Source organism: Ambystoma mexicanum, chromosome 9 (genome assembly GCF_040938575.1).
Source record: "Ambystoma mexicanum isolate Mex_15411 chromosome 9, UKY_AmexF1_1, whole genome shotgun sequence".
Lineage (NCBI taxonomy): Eukaryota > Metazoa > Chordata > Amphibia > Caudata > Ambystomatidae > Ambystoma > Ambystoma mexicanum.
Window position 1 is genome coordinate 807371548 of NC_090931.1, and position 22460 is coordinate 807394007.

A 22460-nucleotide genomic window follows, 5' to 3' on the forward strand; every position below is an offset into this window, starting at 1 on the left:
AGCTTCTTTCCTGCCTTGATCCAGTCCTTTCCCCTCTGCCTGTTGCCAGTGTATTTTCTCATTTCCTTTGTGCTCTGTCCCTACCACCTCTAGCCCCTGTTTCTTGTGCTGCTTTCCTGCAGCTTCCAGTTCATGCTTATTGCGCGGCCTGCATGGGGCTTCTGGCCTCTGTTAGTTACACGTTTCCCTTCATTCTCCTTCCCAGCTCTGCCCTTCTCATGCTCTCACATGCTTGTTATAGTGTCAAGCTTTAGCCTGTTTATTCAAACGGTTTCTCTTCTGTTTGTACCTGTCTGCTTAGTTCTAGTCCCGAGTGCCATGCCCCTGCTTTCTATAGCTCGTGTGTTTACAGTCCAATTTTACAGCCTGCTTCAGTGAACTTGTTCCAGTCCCTTGCTAGAGTTACCTGGTTCCAGCTGGAAGAGATTACCTCGTTCTAGTGTCCTTGTGTTCTTCTGAATTCTGGTTTCCATTTTCTGGCCTCTTAGTGTCTTGCAAGTGTCCTGTAGCCTCCTTGCCTGTGCCTCTGTGCATTCCTTTGTACAGAGCTAGGCCCCTATACCTATGAGGCAATCTTTGTCCCTTCCTTTGTCTTTGTTTACCTGTAGTCTACAGTACATTTCATGTAACAGTGGGGGATTGTGGTCCCTTCTGAAGGCATCAGCTGTATCGTCAGGATGGAGACCCACAGGCCTGTCTCATGTAGGTGCACTCCTTCATTGTGCCATAGGTCCAGACACACAAGCCACTCCTGCCGCCCCTCCCCTATGGGCTTGCAAGGTGAGTATCTGTATGAGTAACTCACACAGAGGCATTACCCTTACCATTTTTTCTGTGGGCACTCTTAAATTCGACCTGTGTACACCCCTAGTGGGGTTCCTCTTTGTTTGTCCAGTACATGATCCATTCCTTCTTGTTTACCATCACAGTCTGCCTTTTCTTCCTGTTTCATTGTTCTTATGACCTGGTCTGTATTCCTTCTTATTTCGGGCTCCTGTTGTATGCGCTTGCCTGTCCCTTTATATTAAGTTAGTAGTCCCCAAACCTACTGAGGGTGCCCTGTGCATCCCCGGATAGTGAGGATGGGGGGCTAATGGTTCAATTTCTTTGGCATTTTAATAGATCAAATGAAGCAATAACTGCTAGGAGATCCAATTCAAGGAAGCAGGAGTTGACCAGGATCACAACATTTGGTCGAGTGGATAATGTGGCATTTTAGCCAGGGTGTTCTAGTTAAACAGTTTCCAGTTTAGCTAAACGACATTTTCTCCCATCCCATCCTTAGTTTTACACATAACAGTGATTTCTATGTTGCAGTTTGTCAATAGCAGAACCAGTTGTCTGTATTTAGACATAAACGTTGATTTGCAATGCAGCAAACGACAAGCTTAAGCAATGTGAACAATGCCTGTAAAGAAATATGTTGGCTAAAAGAAATATATTTAATTGTATTGTTTTCTATATAACACATGCTAGCAATTTTCCTTTCCATAAACCTGTAAAAATCCGATCTCACTGTTATCCAACATAATTGACCTCATTATATAAACATTGAAAGTATGAAAGTCTGATTCAGATCAGATCTGCTGGTATTAAAATCTTTGACAGACTAGAGGGTGAAAAGTTAGTAGCAAATTTGCTCAACCTACTGAGTCATCTCCCTATCTAAAACAGGGCAACTTCTAAAATGTAGAACATGTGTACAAGTACTTTGAAGTGTTATCACTGAAGTGCCACCCATGTCGCACTTATGAAAACTGCAAACAAGTAAATCTCACATGCTTACAGCTCCCTAGACAGTAAAGCTTCAGTAGAAGCCACACTAATGCAGTTGTGGTAAAGTTCAGATTCCTCATTCTGATAGACGTGGCTTGCACTCCAGCTGTGCAAGACTTTGTTGTAACTTTAAAAAGGAGAGACTCAGATACTTAAGTGTCAAAACCATAGCAAGTGATTTCCGGCCATTAGATGTTGGGCTAAAAACAATCACTTTTTTGACACGTTAAGTGAATGGGCCAATGGCTAAAGGCAGCGCAGGCGTGTCCAGAGAAACCAAGGGCATTGTCTGGGGTAGCGGATACCCCCACATTTCCATCCCTAGTGCTTTTTGTGAAAGAATACGCAATTTTAGGTGAACAATTTCCCTATGCATGTGTGGTGCCCAGGTAATAACCTTGCGTTAGTTCTGTTACTACACAGGAAGGCGCTCAAGACCCTGATCTTCATGGAAAAGCTCCTCAATAAGACCTAGGTCTACACATTCTCCTCTCCCCACTGTTTCCTGCCCTGGTTGCTTGGAAATCCCTTGCTGACAAATTGCCCACCTTCCCCTTCCCCTTTTAGATCCCCACTCGCTGTTTCTCTTCTCCGATCACCATGTTGTTCCCCCTAGGATTGTAAAGCGCTCCGTTGCTTCTCGACGCTATGTCAGTGCTCAATCCATGCCCTAATAATAACAACCCTAATAATAACTGCACATAACAGGCCATTTGACATGATTCATTCAGCCTCATAACTCTGCATTTATTTTTTAGTTGGCTTAAATCACGCTTTTGCCAAAGCAGTGAACAGTAAAACAATGGTACAAGCACTCGAAAAAGAAAAAGGAAAGAAAGAAACGTAATCTAAAATGAACATTTATTCTAATATTTGGGGGTTAGTAATACAAACATAGTGTGTCTTCAGCCACTTGATGCATAAACAATATGTGTGTCCTTGCGTCTGTTCCTTGCACTTGAGCCCTGTTAAAAAACACCCCATTAAAACAGAGTTTAGCTTGTCCTTATGCCCAGGTACTCTCACTATTGGCCAGCTCTTGCCATCTTATGCCCCAGGTAGTAGCAGTATAGCAATGCCTGGCAAATGCACATTCCATGCCTAAATAGCCTTAATTGCTGATCTCCTTTGCACACCTAAAATGGCCCAGAAAACCAGGTGGATCCTGGGTTTCCATGCACTTAAGATGAGCAACTGATCTATCCAAGGCATGAAGAGACTAATCAGAATCTATTCGATGACTGAGCATTCCTGCTCAGAAAGAACGAAAGCAAGATTGAGTACACAGGGATGAGGGACTACCAAAATAAACAGACTGTGATCAAAGAGCGATTCAAAGAATATAATCCTCCCAGCCAAGTTTCCCGGTTCCATGCGTGTCACCTCAAGCCAGTCCTGCTATTTGCTTCCAATTGCATGCTGGAACTTGCAGTTTTGTTTTTTTCCATTGCAAGGGTGGGCCTACAAGTCGCAGCATGCAGTGCGAGAAAACAAAATGCATGACTGGAACAAAGAGTCCGCATGGAACTGGGATACCTGGCAGCTATGAAGAAAGAGATGAGAGATGGGGGGGGGAGTCAGTCCATAGGGGTGAGACCAATGCACAACAAATTAAAAACCAGATGAGATTGAGAGGAGGGCCACCAAAGAGAGGTTAAGGCTGGGAGCAGCGGGTTGCAAGGGGATAAGCAGAAGAGCAACCGAACAGTAGCTAGAATGAAGGGGGAGTTCTCATTACACTAGGACTCATGCTATTTAAAGCTAATGGGTGTACTGCTGATGCAAGGTACCTACCTCTGAAATTTAGCAGGCACATTAACGCAGTAGAATATCTGGCCCCAGAAAGTGCCAGGCACGTACAGTGCAATACAGCAATGGTATGATATAAGAAATGATAAGAAATAGTGATGAACGGCTGCTGTCCATGAGCTTTTGCAGGGGGTGCTATTTCATAAAGCCGGAGAGGCCGGGCCCTATTGTGCAGGCTACAGCACACATGGGCCTTTGACGAGGATAGGGCGCTCTGGTGCACATGTGGCAGTACACGGACTGCAGCATTGCCAGCACAGCGTGTGTGTTCACATAAGTTACCAATTACTGTCGCTGCTTCACTTTGCTTCCAGGCTTTTGTATCAGATGTTGCATTCTCTGTCGACGCATTATAGTCATCCTTTCCACCATAGCACACATTATCTGCATTGCAATTCCTTTCTTCTTTGCTACACAGGCACATAGTTCATTGAGCATTATTGGCAAGGGTCTGGTTCTTTCAATGTTGCCCAACAACAAATAGATCAGAGTTTACAACTAGATCAATGACAGAGAATGGGGAAAAAAGGACTGCATAGGCAACACCCACCTGTCTCGTGGTTGCCGCAGGTTTTTTTTTTTTAAAACGCATCCCAGAAACCTAAATCTTACTTGGATGTGCAAGGCTCCCAGCTCCGTGACCATTGCAGTGGCTATTTTCCCTCTGACAGTGTCCGGTGTCATTGTCAGGCCCAGACACTGCAGATTGCCAGCAGCGTAGAACGAGACCATATTTCATAGGAGAGGCGATTGGACATGCCGTGGCCGAGCAGGTCTGTGTCTTCACAACTGGCGCGTTATCTTTCTCTGGTCAGTAAGTTCCTAGCAAATATTGGGTTACTGTGCTCTGCTGTTTTCCTCTTGCTCTTCTTCCCTCGCGGTTACCACTTCATTGAGTTTACTATTGTTACTGCTATGTTACGTAGTCTGTTCTTTTCCGCATCCCTCTAGGCTCCTATTCTATTGTTGGTTTACTGTGCTCCGTTTCCTCTTTCTTCCCTTTATGTTCTACACCATTGAATCTACTTTTGTGTACGCTGTGTCAAACTCCCCCGCGCCCCTCATGTCATTCTCTGTTGCCCTGCTGTTGTTTTGTGAGCCCCCATGGTTTGTCACCAGCTTCCTTCTTGTTGCGTTCCCTTGTGCGACTCCCCACCCACACCCACCTCCATGTGCCTGTTCCTGCACAGCGCTGGCTGTGCTACTCTACTCTCCCTTTCTCTTCTTTCAACTTTCCTCCTTGCACCCTTTATGGTGATCTTTATCCCTCCCATCTACTCCCAACTACTACTCTATCTCCTATCCTATTCCCTCTCACTACATCTGGAAGGAAAAAGCTCAAGAGGGATATCCTGGTCTCCAACCCAGGCCTCCTTTCGGACACCTACTCCAGACGGACTCTCACCGACATCCTTTGTCATTGCCTCTCTAGATCTATGGCCCCCTCATATGGTCCCAGCTCTCTCTATCTCTTCCTCAGTCATTGGTCCTCTTGGCCTCCTTCCACTCCTCCAAAACCATCATTACTGTCTATCTGAATGGCACTGTGTTGGTCCAGGACCATAGCTCCTCCTTTTTTCCAACAGCCGTCTCCCGCGCCTTACTTCCTTCATTCTCCCACTACTCCTATTAGCACCTCTCTGGCTCCTCTGCCACCTCTCCCTTCCTCCACCTCTCTGTCCCCTTCCTCCTCCTCTCTGATTACTATGCCACCCCCCGCAACCACTGCTGCCCACTCTAGGGCCCCTCTACCACCTCCGCTGAGTGTACCTCATGCCTGTAGCCCACCCGGAAGTCTTTCAAATGTGTCAATCTGCTCCACATTGCTACTCTAAACTCTCACTCTTCTGTCAAACACTCCTCTGACATCTACCACTTTCTCGAAGACTGGATGTCCTCGCTCTCACCGAGACAAGATTCACAGCTGGGTCTGTCACAAGTTTTGACACACTCCTCCCCGACGGCTACAAGATCCCCTCAGAGCCCAGATCAAACCGACCCAGAGGTGGAGTAGCTCTTATCTTTCCAGAGGGGGGATCCCTGCTTCTGTCATTCTGACGAAGGCCTACTTCTCCTTTGAATGCCTAGTCTGCAGGCTCTCAATCTCTGCTGGCCTCTCTGACTGTGGCAGTCTGCTGTCTGTCCGTCTCTCTCTCACTCACTCTCTCACCTGAAACTCTGTCGCTAAGGCAAAGCCCACCCCAGCACTGCCACCTACCTTCTCGGTCATTTGGCCCATGAAGCATGTGTCAGTGGATGCCTTTGCCTCTACTTTCTCAGCTCTTCCTACTCCTGCAGACACTCACTCCATTGTGTCTACTGTTGTGTTCGCTGTGTCAAGCCCCCACGCCCCTCATGTCATTCTCTGTTGCCCTGCCGTTTCCTAAACACCTCCAATGATTCCACTCCTTAATTCACGTTGAACATTGTTCCAAAGCTGCAGGGCCTTGCATGAGAAACATCTGCTCCCATAACTAACTGATTTAGAGAATGGAACCACCAGAAGGCGCCCTTTCGATAACCTCAACGGTCAACCTGGTTGATGATGCACAATTTTAGTTGAAAGGTAGGCTGGCACCAAAAACGTGAATATTGAAAAAGAAGACACAAGGTTTTAAACAAAATTTGCTGTTTTACAGGAAGCCAATGAACATTCCTGTGAAAGTGAGAGATAGATGCTCTCCTCTGCAGTGAGAAAATAAGTCTCACTGCAGAGTTTTGAGCAACCTGTAGTCACAGAACTTGGTGTTCAGGGATACCCAACAGAAGGGAATTACAATAATCGAGTCTTGAGTTGACAAGTTCTCCGACCACTAAGAACCGATCTTTATCCAGAATAGGAGGCATGAGAGGTTTCAGCAGTTTAAATTGACAATAAACTGTTTTGATAGTCTGATTAATCTGGCCATTACAATTTATATTTGCTTGCCAAATGCAGCTGAGATTCTAAACTTTTTGGGAGTAATGTGTGTGAACATTAAAACGGGAAGGACAAGGGATTGGCATGAGATTATCGTATTCGGTCCAAAAAACAAATGAGCTAATCTCCGTTTGACGGGTTTAATTGCAGCTTGTACTCCAACATCCATGTTTTAATGGTTCCATATAATAAAGTCACCACGAAAATGGCAGTTTTAAAAGAAATCGTGGCAAAAAAGCTGTGGTTTGGCCCCAGCAATCCATGTAAAGGATGCGGTTAACACCCCCGCAACCCATGGACCCATTCTACCGCACACAGGGAGCAGAGTTTCACACTCTACACCACAGACTCTGCAAAATGCGTTATCCACTAGCAATTTAGATCTTATCCACTGTTGGAGTTTAGTGTTCAATAAGTTAAATCGGAATTTCATTATCGTCCTTCTCACTGATGAGGAGGGCGATTTAGTTAAATAGATAATCCTTTCTCCTACTCTTTTGTATTCTTTGTGCATAGTCACATTATGCTTAAAACTATTAACCGCATTTCAGGTTTCACACCAATCTTGACGTATCACGGGCTGTTTAGCGTGTCCCACGTTCCCTAATATATTAAAAAATGTTAAACCTTCTTAGACGCAGTGATTTCACATTTTGTTTCCCTTTCACATAATCAGGAGCCTCACCCGGAGGATACTTATCAACTAATTCAAAGAGTATTTTCAGGGGAAAGAGTAGGTTCTTGCAAAGGGTACATTTCGTTCAGTTTTATTTGCTCAGGCACAGCTTTGTGGCTTTGGGCTAACGATGGCCCACCTGTGGTGCACAAGTGAATGAAAAGGTAGAGGTGGGCAGTTGATGTGGGTGTCACGATTCTGCATTTGTGCCTCAGGGTGCTGTTGTAGGCAATTATCAGAGAGGACCCCAAAATTACAATTCAACCTCTCATGCCACACATCTGTATTTCCAGGAACATAGACTACAATTCCCATTGCACCTTCAAGATATCTGGAAAACCCGGATAGCCTAATCCAGAAAAGCTATTGGGCTCAGGATTGCACGCACACACGGAGGTTTCCTCGTGCGCGTAAGAAGGAAAGCACATTTCAACAGACTGCGACACTCAAAGTGTCACTGCAATTACTGATTTTGTTTCTATGCAAAGATTCCTGGAGTTTGTCAGGAATGGCTCCTCTCACAGGGATTTCCACAAACCACACCCGTTGACTGATTGTGTCTAGCCCAATCATACAGTACTCTCGTGACTTTCCTCTCTGCTAGCACTGCTTGTAAGATGCCATACCCAGAAGCTCCCTGTCCATGCATTGAACTCGGATCCTCGTGCAGATGGAACTAATTTTGAATTACACTCTTTTTTGCTGACCATTCTGCTTTGAGCTTTGCCTCTGACTTTGCCCAGCTTCTTTCCTGCCTTGCTACAATTCCTACAGCCTTGCCTTGCAGGCGCAGTCCTTTCAACTCTGCCTGTTGCCAGTGTATTTTCTCATTATATTTGTGCTCTGTCCCTACCACCTCTAGCCCCTGTTTCTTGTGCTGCTTTCCTGCAGCTTCCAGTTCATGCTTATTGCGCGGCTTCTGGCCTCTGTTAGTTACACGGTTTCCCTTCATTCTCCTTCCCTGCTCTGCCCTTCTCATGCTCTCACATGCGTGTTATAGTTTCAAGCTTTAGCCTGTTTATTCAAATGGTTTCTCTTCTATTTGTACCGGTCTGCTTAGTTCTAGTCCCGAGTGCCATGCCCTTGCTTTCTATAGCTCAGGTGTTTACAGTCCGAATTTACAGCCTGCTTCAGTGAACTTGTTCCAGTCCCCTGCTAGAGTTACCTGGTTCCATCTCGAAGAGATTACCTCGTTCTAGTATCCTTGTGTTCTTCTGAATTCTGGTTTCCATTTTCTGGCCTCTTAGTGTCTGGCAAGTGTCCTATAGCATCCTTGCCTGTGCCTCTGTGCATTCCTTTGTACAGAACTAGGCTCCTATACTTATGAGGCAATCTCTGTCCCTTCCTTTGTCTTCGTTTACCTGTAGTCTACAGTACATTTCATGTAACAGTGGGGGATTGTGATCCCGTCTGAAAGCATCAGATTCAGGATGGAGAACCACAGGCTTGTCTCATGTAGGTGCACTCCTTCATTGTGCCATAGGTCCAGACAAAGAAGCCACTCCTGCCACCCCTCGCCTATGGGCTTGCAAGGTGAGTATCTGTATGAGTAACTCACACAGAGGCATTACACTTACCTTTTTTTCTGTGGGCACTCTTAAGTTCGGCCTGTGTACACCCCTAGTGGGGTTCCTCTTTGTTTGTCCAGTACATGGATCCATTCCTTCTTGTTTACCATCACGGTCTGCCTTTTCTTCCTTTTTCATTGGTGTTATGACCTGGTCTGTTATTCCTTCTTATTTCGGGCTCCTGCTGTATGGGCTTGCCTGTCCCTTTATATTAAGTTAGTAGTCCCCAAACCTACTGAGGGTGCCATGTGCATCCACGGATAGTTAGGATGGGGGCTAATGGTTCAATTACTTTGGCATCTTAATAGATCAAATGAAGCAATAACTTCTAGGAGATCCAATTCAAGGAAGCAGGAGTTGACCAGGATCACAACATTTGGTCGAGTGGATAATGTGGCATTTTAGCCAGGGTGTTCTAGTTAAACAGTTTCCAGTTTAGCTAAACGACATTTTCTCCCATCCCATCCTTAGTTTTACACATAACAATGATTTCTATGTTGCAGGTTGTCAATAGCAGAACCAGTTGTCTGTATTTAGACATAAAAGTTGATTTGCAATACAGCAAACCACAAGCTTAAGCAATGTGAACACTGCCTGTAAAGAAATAGGTTGGCTAAAAGAAATATATTTAATTGTATTGTTTTCTGTATAGCACATGCTAGCAATTTTCCTTTCCATAAACCTGTAAATATCAGATCTCACTGTTATCCAACAGAATTGATCTCATTATATAAACATTGAAAGTCTGATTCAGATCAGATCTGCTGGTATTAAAATCTTTGACAGACTAGAGGGTGAAAAGTTAGTAGCAAATTTGCTCAACCTACTGAGTCATCTCCCTATCTAAAACAGGGCAACTTCTAAAATGTAGAACATGTGTACAAGTACTTTGCAGTGTTATCACTGAAGTGCCATCCATGAGATATAAGTCACACTTATGAAAACTGCAAACAAGTAAATCTCACATGCTTACAGCTCCCTAGACAGTAAAGCTTCAGTAGAAGCCACACTAATGCAGTTGTGGTAAAATTCAGATTCCTCATTCTGATAAACGTGGCTTGCACTCCAGCTGTGCAAGACTTTGTTGTAACTTTAAAAAGGAGAGACTCAGATACTCAAGTGTCAAAACCATAGCAAGTGATTTCCGGCCATTAGATGTTGGGCTAAAACCAATCACTTTTTTGACACGTTAAGTGAATGGGCCAATGGCTAAAGGCAGCGCAGGCGTGTCCAGAGAAACCATGGGCATTGTCTGGGGTTGCGGATACCCCCACATTTCCATCCCTAGTGCTTTTTGTGAAAGAATACGCAATTTTAGGTGAACAATTTCCCTATGCATGTGTGGTGCCGTATCCAGGTAATAACCTTGCGTTAGTTGTGTTACTACACAGGAAGGCGCTCAAGACCCTGATCTTCATGGAAAAGCTCCTTAATAAGACCTAGGTCTACACATTCTCCTCTCCCCACTGTTTGCTGCCCTGGTTGCTTGGAAATCCCTTGCTGACAAATTGCCCACCTTCCCCTTCCCCTGTTAGATCCCCTCTCGCTGTTTCTCTTCTCCGCTCACCATGTTGTTCCCCCTATGATTGTAAAGCGCTCCGTTGCTTCTCGACGCTATGTCAGTGCTCAATCCATGCCCTAATAATGATAACCCTAATAATAACTGCACATAACAGGCCATTTGACATGATTCATTCAGCCTCATAACTCTGCATTTGTATTTTAGTTGGCTTAAATCACGCTTTTGCCAAAGCAGTGAACAGTAAAACAATGGTACAAGCACTCGAAAAAGAAAAAGGAAAGAAAGAAACGTAATCTAAAATGAACATTTATTCTCATATGTGGGGGTTAGTAATACAAATATAGTGTGTCTTCAGCCACTTGATGCATAAGCAATGTGTGTCCTTGTGTTTGTTCCTTGCACTTGAGCCCTGTTAAAAAAAACCCCATTGAAACAGTGTTTAGCTTGTTCTTATGCCCAGGTACTCTCACCATTGGCCAGCTCTTGCCATTTTATGCCCCAGGTAGTAGCAGTATAGCAATGCCTGGCAAATGCACATTCCATGCCTAAATAGCCTTAATTGCCCATCTCCTTTGGACTCCTAAAATGGCCCAGAAAACCATCTAAATCCTGGGTTTCCATGCACTTAAGATGAGTTACTGATCTATCCAAGGCATGAAGAGACTAATCAGAATCTATTCGATGACTGAGCATTCCTGCTCAGAAAGAACGAAAGCAAGATTGAGTACACAGGGGATGAGGGACTACCAAAATAAACAGACAGTGATCAAAGAGCGATTCAAAGAATATAATCCTCCCAGCCAAGTTTCCCGTTTCCATGCGTGTCACCTCGAGCCAATCCTGCTATTTGCTTCCAATTGCATGCAGGAACATGCAGTTTTGGTTTTTTCCATTGCAAGGGTGGGCCTACAAGTCGCAGCATGCAGTGCGAGAAAACAAAATGCATGACTGGAACAAAGATTCCGCATGGAACTGGGATACCTGGCAGCTATGAAGAAAGAGATGAGAGATGGGGGGGGGGGGGGTCAGTCCATAGGGGTGAGACCAATGCACAACAAATGAAAAACCAGATGAGATTCAGAGGAGGGCCACCAAAGAGAGGTTAAGGCTGGGAGCAGCGGGTTGCAAGGGGATAAGCAGAAGAGCAACCGAACAGTAGCTAGAATGAAGGGGGAGTTCTCATTACACTAGGACTCATGCTATCTAAAGCTAATGGGTGTACTGCTGATGCAAGGTACCTACCTCTGAAACTTTAGCAGGCACATTAACGCAGTAGAATATCTGGCCCCAGAAAGTGCCAGGCACGTACAGTGCAATACGGCAATGGTATGATATGAGAAATGATAAGAAATAGTGAGGAACGGCTGCTGTCCATGAGCTTTTGCAGGGGGTGCTATTTCATAAAGCCGGAGAGGCCGGGCCCTATTGTGCTGGCTACAGCACACATGGGCCTTTGACGAGGATAGGGCGCTCTGGTGCACATGTGGCAGTACACTGACTGCAGCCATGCCAGCACAGCGTGTGTGTTCACATAAGTTACCAATTACTGTCGCTGCTTCACTTTGGTTCCAGGCTTCCAGGGTTTTGTATCAGATGTTGCATTCTCTGTCGACGCATTATAGTCATCCTTTCCACCATAGCACACATTATCTGCATTGCAATTCCTTTCTTCTTTGCTACACATGCATAGTTCAGTGAGCATTATTGGCAAGGGTCTGGTTCTTTCAATGTTGCCCAACAACAAATAGATTATAGTTTTCAACTAGATCAATGCCAGTTGGGTGTAGCCTATGCAGTCCTTTTTCCATTCTCTGTATCGTGGTTGCTGCAGGTTTTAAAAAATAAAATAAATGTAGGACTACAAATCCCAGAATCCTAAATCTTACTTGGATGTGCAGAGCTCCCAGCTCCGTGGCCATTGTAGCGGCTATTATCCCTCTGCCAGTGTTCGCTGTCATTTTCAGGCCCAGACACTGCAGATTGCCAGCACCATAGTACGAGAACATATTTCAGATTAGACATGCAATGGCCGAGTAGTTCTGTTTCTTCACAACAAGCGTGTTAGCTTTCTCTATTCAGTAAGTTCCTACCAACTGTGGTGTGTCCCCCATTTAAGTGTGGGTCCGTTGCCCCTTTAAGGAACAGGGTCATGACATCGTCATGACACTCCTCTAATAAAAGGGGCTCTGCTGGCACGTGAAGTGCAGTGCAGCAGAGGCCCAGGAAGCGGCAACTCGCGTCTGTGCCATTCTTTGTATGGTTTGCCGTGTGGCCACGGCCTGGTCCAGCAGCCCCGGCCTTGGTGCTCCCATAGCGGAGACTGCCACAGCTGTAGTGACCCCTAACCCCCCTCAAGATATCCTGTCCGGTGACCAAGGCGAAGCAGGGTGTTCCCTGCCTACAGTCAGCTGCATGCCTGCAGCGTTTGTGCAGAGTCGGGTGACCTCGACACGTGGTGTGGCCCGCCCGGGTGTCCCGTGGTGGGCCACTACTTTTGTCCTGCACACTTTCTAGTGTGCGGCCCGCCAGCAGCCTCTTTGGAGGAGGCAGCAGAAGCTGCGTGTGTGAGAGCGGCGTCGGCCGCTGAGGGTGGGCCAGGGCCAGGGCCTGTGCTGCGCCTGGTGCCCGTGTGGTCTGTGCTGCGCCTGGGGCCCGTGTGGTCAAGGCGGCGTGGTGGCCGCCGAACAGAAGGAAGAGCTGCGGTGGCAGCAAATATTGAAGCAGTGGAATCGGCCGCATGGTCAGGGAGCGGCGGCAGCTGAACAAAGGTGAGGGTGAGGTCTAGGCACGCCTGGGCCCACGCAAAGACGTGAGGAGCAGCATGTGTGTGCGTGCCGGCTCGCCACACGGTACAGCTGCAGGGAGGGCCGGGGCGCTACAGACAGCTGGTGCCTCCCTGCGGTGACCGGGCCACGGCCTGAATAAGGTGGGCGGGGCCCAAAATAAGGGTCTGCTGTGACTGAAGAAACTGACTGAAGGGTCTGCTGTGACTGAAGAAAAAAAAACGTTTGGATAACAAGGACCACAAATGTTTGAGGCACAAGGGGACACTACAGCCTGTGGTGCCCTGCAAAGGAGGGGCATGACATACAATCAACTGGGCCCACAGTGTAAATGAAGATAGAGGAGGTGGAGGCCAGTAAACAACCAGTCCCCCCTGGAAGGTGCTGAAGTGCCCAAGTTCCCTGGTCACTAAAGGACTAATCGACCCCTCCTGACATCTCTACCTTCACTGAACTCCCCAAAGGGTAGCAGCTCCGCAAGGAGTGCTTGTGTGCCTTCTGTGACCTGTGCCCGGCAAAGTCATTAAGCCCTCGTCACATCTTCACCATCAACAGGGCCCTGAGAGAATAGCGGCTCCATAAGGAGTGCTTGTGCGCCCTCAAGCACTCCCATAGTGGTCAGTCAACCCGAGGCCCATCGACAGTGAGCACATACTGTGGTATGCCCAGCATTCATCATGGGGGATGAAGAAAATGAGGTGGTGTGTCAACAAGGTGGTCATCTGGCGCCCCTGTATCCCTTCGACATTGAGGGTGCAGCTGCCAGTCTAGGACCCAGTGGGTAGAAAACATGGAACTGTATTTTGAGGCGGTGGAAGTCAAGGAAAGGATGAAATGTCCTACCCTCCTGTACTCAGCCGGCCCGGCCATCCTGGGGCTGTTCAGGACCCTGCAGCCCTTAGACCAGTCACATGGCGCAGCCATTGCAGCACTGAACCAGTGCTTCAGACCCATGATCAACAGGGACTATGAACGGTTCAAGATGTGGTGCACGAGGAAAGAGGAAGGGGAGAGCATTGATGCATTTCATGGAAAGCTGGGCGGCATTGCATTGTCCTGTGCTCTGGGCAAATTTGAGGACGAGATCAGGGCACAGATCATATATGGCTGTAGCTCATCTAAGCTACGGAAACAAGTCCTCAGGGACCCAGCACTAACCCTCGAATGAATATTAGAACTTGGTTGCGCCCAAGAGTTGGCAGAGGTTGGTGCCTCAGCCATGGACCTCTCCAGGCAACAGCTCAAGCTGGAAACCCCCATGCAACGGATCAAGTTGGAGGAGGTGTCGGCCGTCAGCAAGTGGCAAGGAGGTAGGCCAACAAGAAGAGAGGATTGGCTGAGGAGAGAGCCAGGTGCCACCATATGCCATCAGTGTGGGTGGGAACACCCGCACGCGCAGGAGTGCCCGGCCAAAGGACACATCTGTGGGAGGTGCGGAAATGTGGATCACTTCACATGGGTGTGCCCAGGCCCAACGCCGGCCAGCATGGAGGGCCCACCGGCCAGAAGTATGTCGAGGAAGGGCGCAGGGAGGAAGCCCCCCAGAGTGGCGGTGGTTCAGGTGGCTGAAAAGCAGAGGAGTGGACTGTATGACTCTGACGAAGGAGAAGATGAGGAAAACGTGTTCTTCTTGTCCTGCAGCAGCACAAGCGGGCAGTTTGATCTGGGCATTTTCTGGTCCACAGCACCCACCGTGGGTCCCCGTGGTGTGCGGACTGGAATGCATCACCGTTTGCAGTGATTTTGTAGTGCTCTGCTGTTTCCTCTTGCTCTTTCTTCCCTCTGGGATCCCACTCCATTTAGTCTGCTGTTGTGTACTCTGTGTCACCCCCCCTCATGTAATTCTCTGTTGCCCTGCTGTTTTCTTGTTAGCCCTCATAGTATGTCACCAGCTTCCTCCCTGTTTCGTTTTCTTGTGCGACTCCCCACCCACACCCCCCTCAGGGCGCCTGATCCTGCGCAATGCTCGGCTGTGCTCCTCTCCCTCTCTCTTCTTTGAACTTTACTCCTCGCACCCTCTATGGTGATCTCTATCCCTCCCATCTACTCCAACTGCTATTCTAGCTCCTATCCTATTCTCTCTCACTAAATCTGGAAGGGAAAAGTTCAAGAGGGATATCCTGGTCTCCAACCCAGGCCTCCTTATCGCTGACACCTACGCCAGACAGACTCTCACCAACATCCTCTTTGTCATTGCCTCTCCAGCTCTATGGACCCCTCATATGGTCCTGGCTCGCTCTCCCATATCTTCCTCACCCATTAATGGTGGCACTCAGTGGGAGGTCCCCTTGGCCTCCCTTCCACTCCTCCAAGTCCATCATTAATGTCTATCCGAATGGCACCGTCTTGGTCCAGGGCCCAAGCTCCTTTTTTCCAGCAGCTGTCTCCCACGTCTTACTTCCTTCATTCTCCTGCTACTCCTATTAGCACCTCTCTGGCTCCTCAGCCACCTACACCTTCCTCCTCCTCTCTGGCTACTATGCCACCTCCCGCAACCACTGCTGCCCACTCTTGGCCCCTCTACCACCTCCGCTGTTTGTACCTCATGCCTGTGCCCCACCCCGGAAGTCTTTCAAATGTGGCAATCTGCTCCACGTCGCTACTCTAAACTCTTGCTCTGCTGTCAAACACTCCTCTGACATCTGCCATCTCCTCGAAGACTGGATGTCCTCGCTTTCACCGAGACAGGATACACAGCTGGCTCTGTCACGAGTTTTGACACACTCCTCCCCGACGGCTACAAGTTCCTCTCAGAGCCCAGAACCAACCGACCCAGAGGTGGAGCTGCTCTGATCTTTCCGGAGTGAGTCCCTGCTTCTGTCATTCTGACGCAGGCCTACTTCTCCTTTGTATACCTACTTTGCAGGCTCTCCATCTCTCCTGGCCTCTCAGACTGTGGCCACCATCTACAGGCCACCTGGCCAGGTTGGCCTCTTCCTCTCAGAATGGGCTGACCTCTCCTTTTCTCTCCTTGCCTCTACCTCTCATATTCTCCTTCACAGAGATCTCAACATCAACATGGATGCTTCTAATCCCTCCTATAGGCTCTTCTGCTTATCTCTCTCCATTCTTCTCTATGGTCCGACACCTTCTGCTTGACACACCTTGGATGTTCTCATCCCCTCAGACATCCCCCTCTCCACCCCTCTCACCACTCCTCTCTCTTGGACTACCCACTTTCTGCTTTCCTCTCACCTATAACTCTCTGTCGCTAAGGCAAATCCCACCCCAGCACTGCCACCTACCTTCTCTGTCATTCGGCACCATGAAGCATGTGTCAGTGGATGCCTTTGCCTCTGCTTTCTCTGCTCTTCGTACTCCTGCAGACTCTCACTCTGACACTGCCCTCGCTAACCTGCATATGTCTATCTCCAACACTCTGGACATCCTTGCCCCTGTGATGAGACTCCCTCTGAGTGCAACTCTTGATACGACGTCAAACTCACTGCCCTGAAATGCAAGTGCAGGGTGTCTGGGAATGGAATGGAAAAGCCATTTATAGAGCACCTATTTGAAGATCCAAGCAAAAGGATGCATCTGGGCGCAGTAGGTATTTAATAGAGTGCAATCAGCAGTAGTGGGCCAAATTAATGAAAAAGATGGGTTTTAAGCTTTTTCCTAAACACCTCCAATGATTCCACTCCTTAATTCAAGTGGAAGATTGTTCCAAAGCTGCAAGGCCTTGCATGAAAAACATCTATTCCCATAGGTAACTGATTTGGAGAATGGAACCACCAGAAGGCGCCCTTCCGATAACCTTAGTGGTCGACCTGGTTGATGATACACAATTTTAGCTGAAAGGTAGGCTGGCACCAAACTGTGAATACATTGAAAAACAAGCCACAACGCTTTTGTACAGTAAGCCAATGAATACTCCTGCGAAAGTGAGAGATAGATGCCCTCCTCGGCAGTCTGAAAGTAAGTCTCACTGCAGAGTTTTGAGCAACCTCAAAACTCTGCATACCCAGCAGAAGGGAGTTACAATAATAGAGTCTTGAGTTGGCAAGAACTCCGACCACTGAGCATCGATCTTTGTCCAAAATAGGAGGCATGAGAGGTTTCAGCAGTTTAAGTTGATAATAAACTGTTTTCATAGTCTGATTAATCTGGCCATTACAATACATATTTGCTTGCCAAATGCAGCGGAGATTCTTAACTTTTTGGAAGTAATCTCTCTGAACATTAAAAAGAGAAGGACAAGGGATTGGCACGAGATTATAGTATTCGGTCCAAAAAACAAATGAGCTAATCTCCGTTTGACGGGTTTAACTGCAGCTTGTTCTCCAACATCCATGTTTTAATGGTTCCATGTAACAAAGTCACCACGAAAATGGCAGTTTTAAAAGAAATCGTGGCAAAAAAGCTGTGGTGTGGCCCCAGCAAACCATGTAATGGATACGGTTAACATCCCTGCAACCCATGGACCCATTCTACCGCACACAGGGAGCAGGTGACACCCCTGCAATCCCTGCAACCCCTGCTCCCTTTGTGTGGTATAATGGAAACACTTTTACCGGTTCACACCACCGCTTTTTTGCCGCAATCTTTTGTAAAAACACATCTTTTTCAGCAACCATGTTACTGGAAACAGTTTTAATTGCCTCAGCACATTGTAGAATGTGGGTGGTTGCATCCACTGTACTTATTACCCACACATACATTTGTGTGTCATCCACGTATGAATGATAGTATTACATTTTGAAAAAAGTTCCAAAAGTGGGTGGATGTACACATTAACAAACAGAGGGGGACAAGGAGGATCCCTGGGGCAATCCACATACCACTGGCAAAAGGCCAGAGAGAAATGGACCCAGTTTAACCTGTTGATTTCGGTCCATCAAAAAGGATGAAAACCATCCCACAGCCTCCTCAGATACATGAGAGACTGTGGGAAGTCTGGAAGAAGAATCTTAAAATCAACAATATCAATGGCTGCAGACAGGTCCAACATAACAAGCATGGTAGTGTCGCCCTCAAAATGTCATCCCACACTGTGACCAAAGATGAATCCGTCCCATGTCCCGGTTTAAACCCTGACTGATATATATCCAGAATGGCATGCTCTTGCACAAAACTCTGAAGCTGCATTGTCACTATTTTCTCCAGAATATTTGCATGCCAAAGGAGGCCAGCAATTGGACGATAGTTTGATAGAATTTTATGGACCAGGGAGGTTTTTTATTTTTTAGGAGTCGGGTAAGATATGAATTTCTTAACTCACTTGACTCAATGTGGCATTGAGTAGAGAATGGACAATCTCTCTTAAGGCTGGTATGTGGTGTTTAACCAAATATGCCAGAATAAGGTCATAAGTGAAATTTGTAGGTTTGAGTTTTTTCTATAAGTGATGAAACTGTCTGCAGGCTAACAGGCGAGAAAGAGAAAGTAGGAGACAGGTGTTTTACATCTAGTTGAGTTTCCACATTAGTAGTCTTTTCCTGCCCTTGTGGTGAGAGTCAATATTCGTACGAATGGGATTGATTATTATCTAGGAAATAGACATTGAATTCATTAGCCATTTGAAGCGATGCAGAGAGGCTCTGGGTAGCACAAACGGGCAAAACAGAATTCCTGATAGTAGAAAACAGGATGCTAGATTTATTTTCTGTCAAAACAATTTGTTTCTGTATATATGCAGACTTAGCAACAAGAATGTGTTCCTTATAAGTTTTCAAGGCGGATTTGGCAGTCAGCCGATCTGTACGGTCTCTGGTTTCGAGCCATAGTTTTTCTCCCTTCTGGTAATTTTTTGGGGATATTTTTAGTGAGTCATTATACCAGCAGTTATATTTTTTTCTCCTTCCCATTTGGGAATATTGAATAGTGGCAATTTCGTCACAGTTTGTTTTGTAAACCAACCATAATCGTATTATAGAGTTCTGTACAATTGAGATCAGGCTGTACATAGTTGAGATTAGTCACTAGCTGTTCACAAGTGATGAGATCGAGTTTCTTTTTTTGATGCAATGGTTGTCGTTTAGTGAACAGGCTACTGCTGGCAAATGAGGCTGAAAGTGCCATGGAAAATGTAACTAAGAAATGATCTGACCATGAAACTGGAACAATTTCAGATTGGGAAAGATGTACCCCTCTGAAAAAGGCTTGATCCAGACAGTGCCCTCCTGAGTGGGTAGCATCTGTGCATAGTACCTCATATCGTTAAGGTGCATACAGTCAAGGTGATCAAGGCTGTGGCATCAAATGTTAAGATCACCAAGAAGAACAAGCTTTTTCTGAGAAAAGTGCCTCTGTGCCAAGAAAGGCATCCAGACTACTTAAAAAGCTGTTTGGGACCTTGGTGGTCTATAACATAGTATTATGTGACATGAGTCATTGGCGGAAATACGACACGTACAAGCAAGAATATTTGAGTCCAAGTCCCACTTCAGAGTGTGGATATTCAGTAGATCTATAGAGGATTTAGCAAGAATGGCAACTCCACCCCCTCCCCCTTATGTGTCTCTCTGTTCACCCATTTAATTTGGAAGTCGTCTGGGGCTAGTAAGTGAGCATATGATAGAGAGCGGTCTGTAAACCACGTTTCTTGTCACAAAAAGAATGTCCAGTTGAGAAGTTTGAATCAGTTCTTTAACTACAACAGCATTTTTCACAGCAGGTCTTGCATTTACAAGTGATGCACGTAAAGAATTGCTGCGCGTATCTACGTTTTGGCCAATTTCTCAATTACACATACCCAGTGCGTGAATTTTACGCATGCAGGGGTTCTTAGTTTTAACCTGCCCTCAACAGAATATTTGTACAACAGCCTTCAATATTAATCAAGTAAGATGTAACACAGTGAGCCTTATTATCTCAACTTCTCACCGTTAACGATGCAGGAATAGCACTGTGCTCCCGAACGTGACACGGACCGGCACAGACAGGTTTGGCGCTGATGCGCCTGAAGTTCGCCTGAAGTTAAAGCTATACGATGCAGGACTACAAGATTGCTGGGTGTTGGAGCTCTGTCGCGTCAGGCTATGTGTATCACTTCAATTCACAAGAATGTACCACCCAAATGAAATACAACTATTTAAAAGAGGAAAATAAAGCCCTACAGGTTGTATGAATTGACAGAAAAAGTAAAAAAAAAAAAGGGTTAAGAACTTTAAAATAACAATTCTATCGATTTTCCCAGAAACTAACTTCACAATTCGCTTTTTAAAATCAATCTTTCAGCGCAATCCTAACTGCAAGCTATAACAAACAGCCGAAGAATGGCGGGAGCAATCTATTTTTACCGGCACAGTCCTGCTTGCCACAGACGGCTGAGAGGAAGTGGAGGGCTTTGGGCGCATCCTCTGACAAACTGGCCTGTCGCCTGCTCCAAAGGCAATACAGACTCTCTGTCCTGACCAAGAAGAGATAGAGTCCACATCCAAGCCTGTCCAACAAGGCCAGTTATCAAAGTTGTATTATGCACATCACACACCACCTGCATGGACTGTATTAGAGAAAGAATGCATGGTCCATTTGTATGCGAAACAGAGTATTGCTCAAAGACCCTCACACAAGATAGAGCATACCATTCTAAAAACCAACATATACACTTAGGAAAGAGCATGCAATCGAATAGAAGTTCATCCATATATGCACTGAGAAGCTTCAATTTCGCACACACCCATGTATGAAGACAGACATTGGCAAAGCCAACCGTTTTGGCTTTGTGTAGGCATTGGATAGGCCTTTTCCAGCCCCTGCCATAGTGAAATCAACTAGCCATAAGAGAGCAACACCTACAAAATGTGGTGAGTACCTGGGCATTTGGTAACAGTGCCTGGCAAATGCTAATTGAAAACTGTTGGATTTGCCAGTGCTGGTTTTTAACAGGACATCAGTGCAAAACCATATACACTGCTTATATATCAAGTGGCTCAAGACACACTTGGTGAAGACATTTTTACTACATCAATAGCACTTTTATAGCTGCAATGTGCCTACTAACTCTCAGAAGACTGGTTTGAAAGATCACTGGCAGGCACTTCGAGCACTAGGTTTGATGTTACTACTTGATAAATCTCTCTCAAGGAAATCTGAGGAGGGAGGATGTATTTTGGGTGGGGAGGGGCAGGTAATTGGTGGGACTGGCCATAGGGATTGCCATGGATGTGGGAAGTCAATGTTCGGGTACATAACCCAACAACACACACAAGCTTTGCGTCCCTCCTTACATCCCATTTCCCTCATAGCTGTACTGCAATGTAATAGCCCAAAGTAACAATGGGTGTCCACGTTTTATGGACTAAATGGGTAAAAATGGGAATAAAACAGATGCAAGATCTAATCACAAATTAAACCCTTCAGATACATGTTTTCAGTTGCCAAATAATCAGTATTGGAAATATTTACAATTATTCACTAGTCTTGAGATACTCTTTTTGACTTTTGAAGTGCATACCATCAACCTCCCCATTAGCATCTTTCTTGGCATATCATTCCAATAATCCAAGCAGAATGTTATCAGTAAATAATTCAAAGAACTTGCTAGAAATGTTATTCTCATATAATAATGTTTTTAGAGCTGCTAGACTAAAACACACACAATTTCAAATGTTACATGACTGGTATTGGACCCCAACTTAATGACTTAGATTCAATCTTTCAACATTGGACAACTGTTGGAGAAGCGTGCAGGAAAACTGAGACTTATTACATATGCTATGGAGCTGTCCTATTTTAAAATATTTTTGGACTTGAAAATGGTATAGAATATCTTCCTGTTTGAGGGTTCATTCACAAAGGCATGGAATGGTGGTTATTCTACTTGATCTATCAAAGGTTGGAAACCCTAAGCATGAGTACCATTGGATGGTTGCTGCTTTTATGAAAGCCAGGGTTGGAAAAGACACACAAAGCCATCTATTGAGGGATGGATAGAAGAACATTTCTAATTTAGCACCCCACAAAATTATCAGATACTTAGGAAATGATCAGGAACACCTCTACTGGAAGGTGTGGGATCCTTTTTGACGACATAATGAGTCATTAACAAATCTTCTTTATTCATCTCTTTTGGGTAGACTGTCGACAATATGTTTGGCATTCCACTACATACAATGCACTAATATTCAACGCTATTCTTTAAATAGAATTTGTAGATTCAATATATTTATTTAGCAAATTGAGTTTTGTAAATGATAGGTTTGTAGTTATGTGAGGATTCATGAGACATTCACATGGGGATTGGGTTTTTCTTTTTCTCATATATAACAGAATGGTTTATTGTTTAATTGTGTGTAAGGAGTCAATACAAATTATATTCATAAGGAACGGTGATGTGGTTGAATTTTGGTTCTGTGATGAGGCATGCTGCATGGCTTTCTGAGAGGCCCAGGACACATCAGGGACTCAATTTAAGTAGGACCTGTCAACCGATGTTGGGAGATGACCAGGCCTCGGACAATTG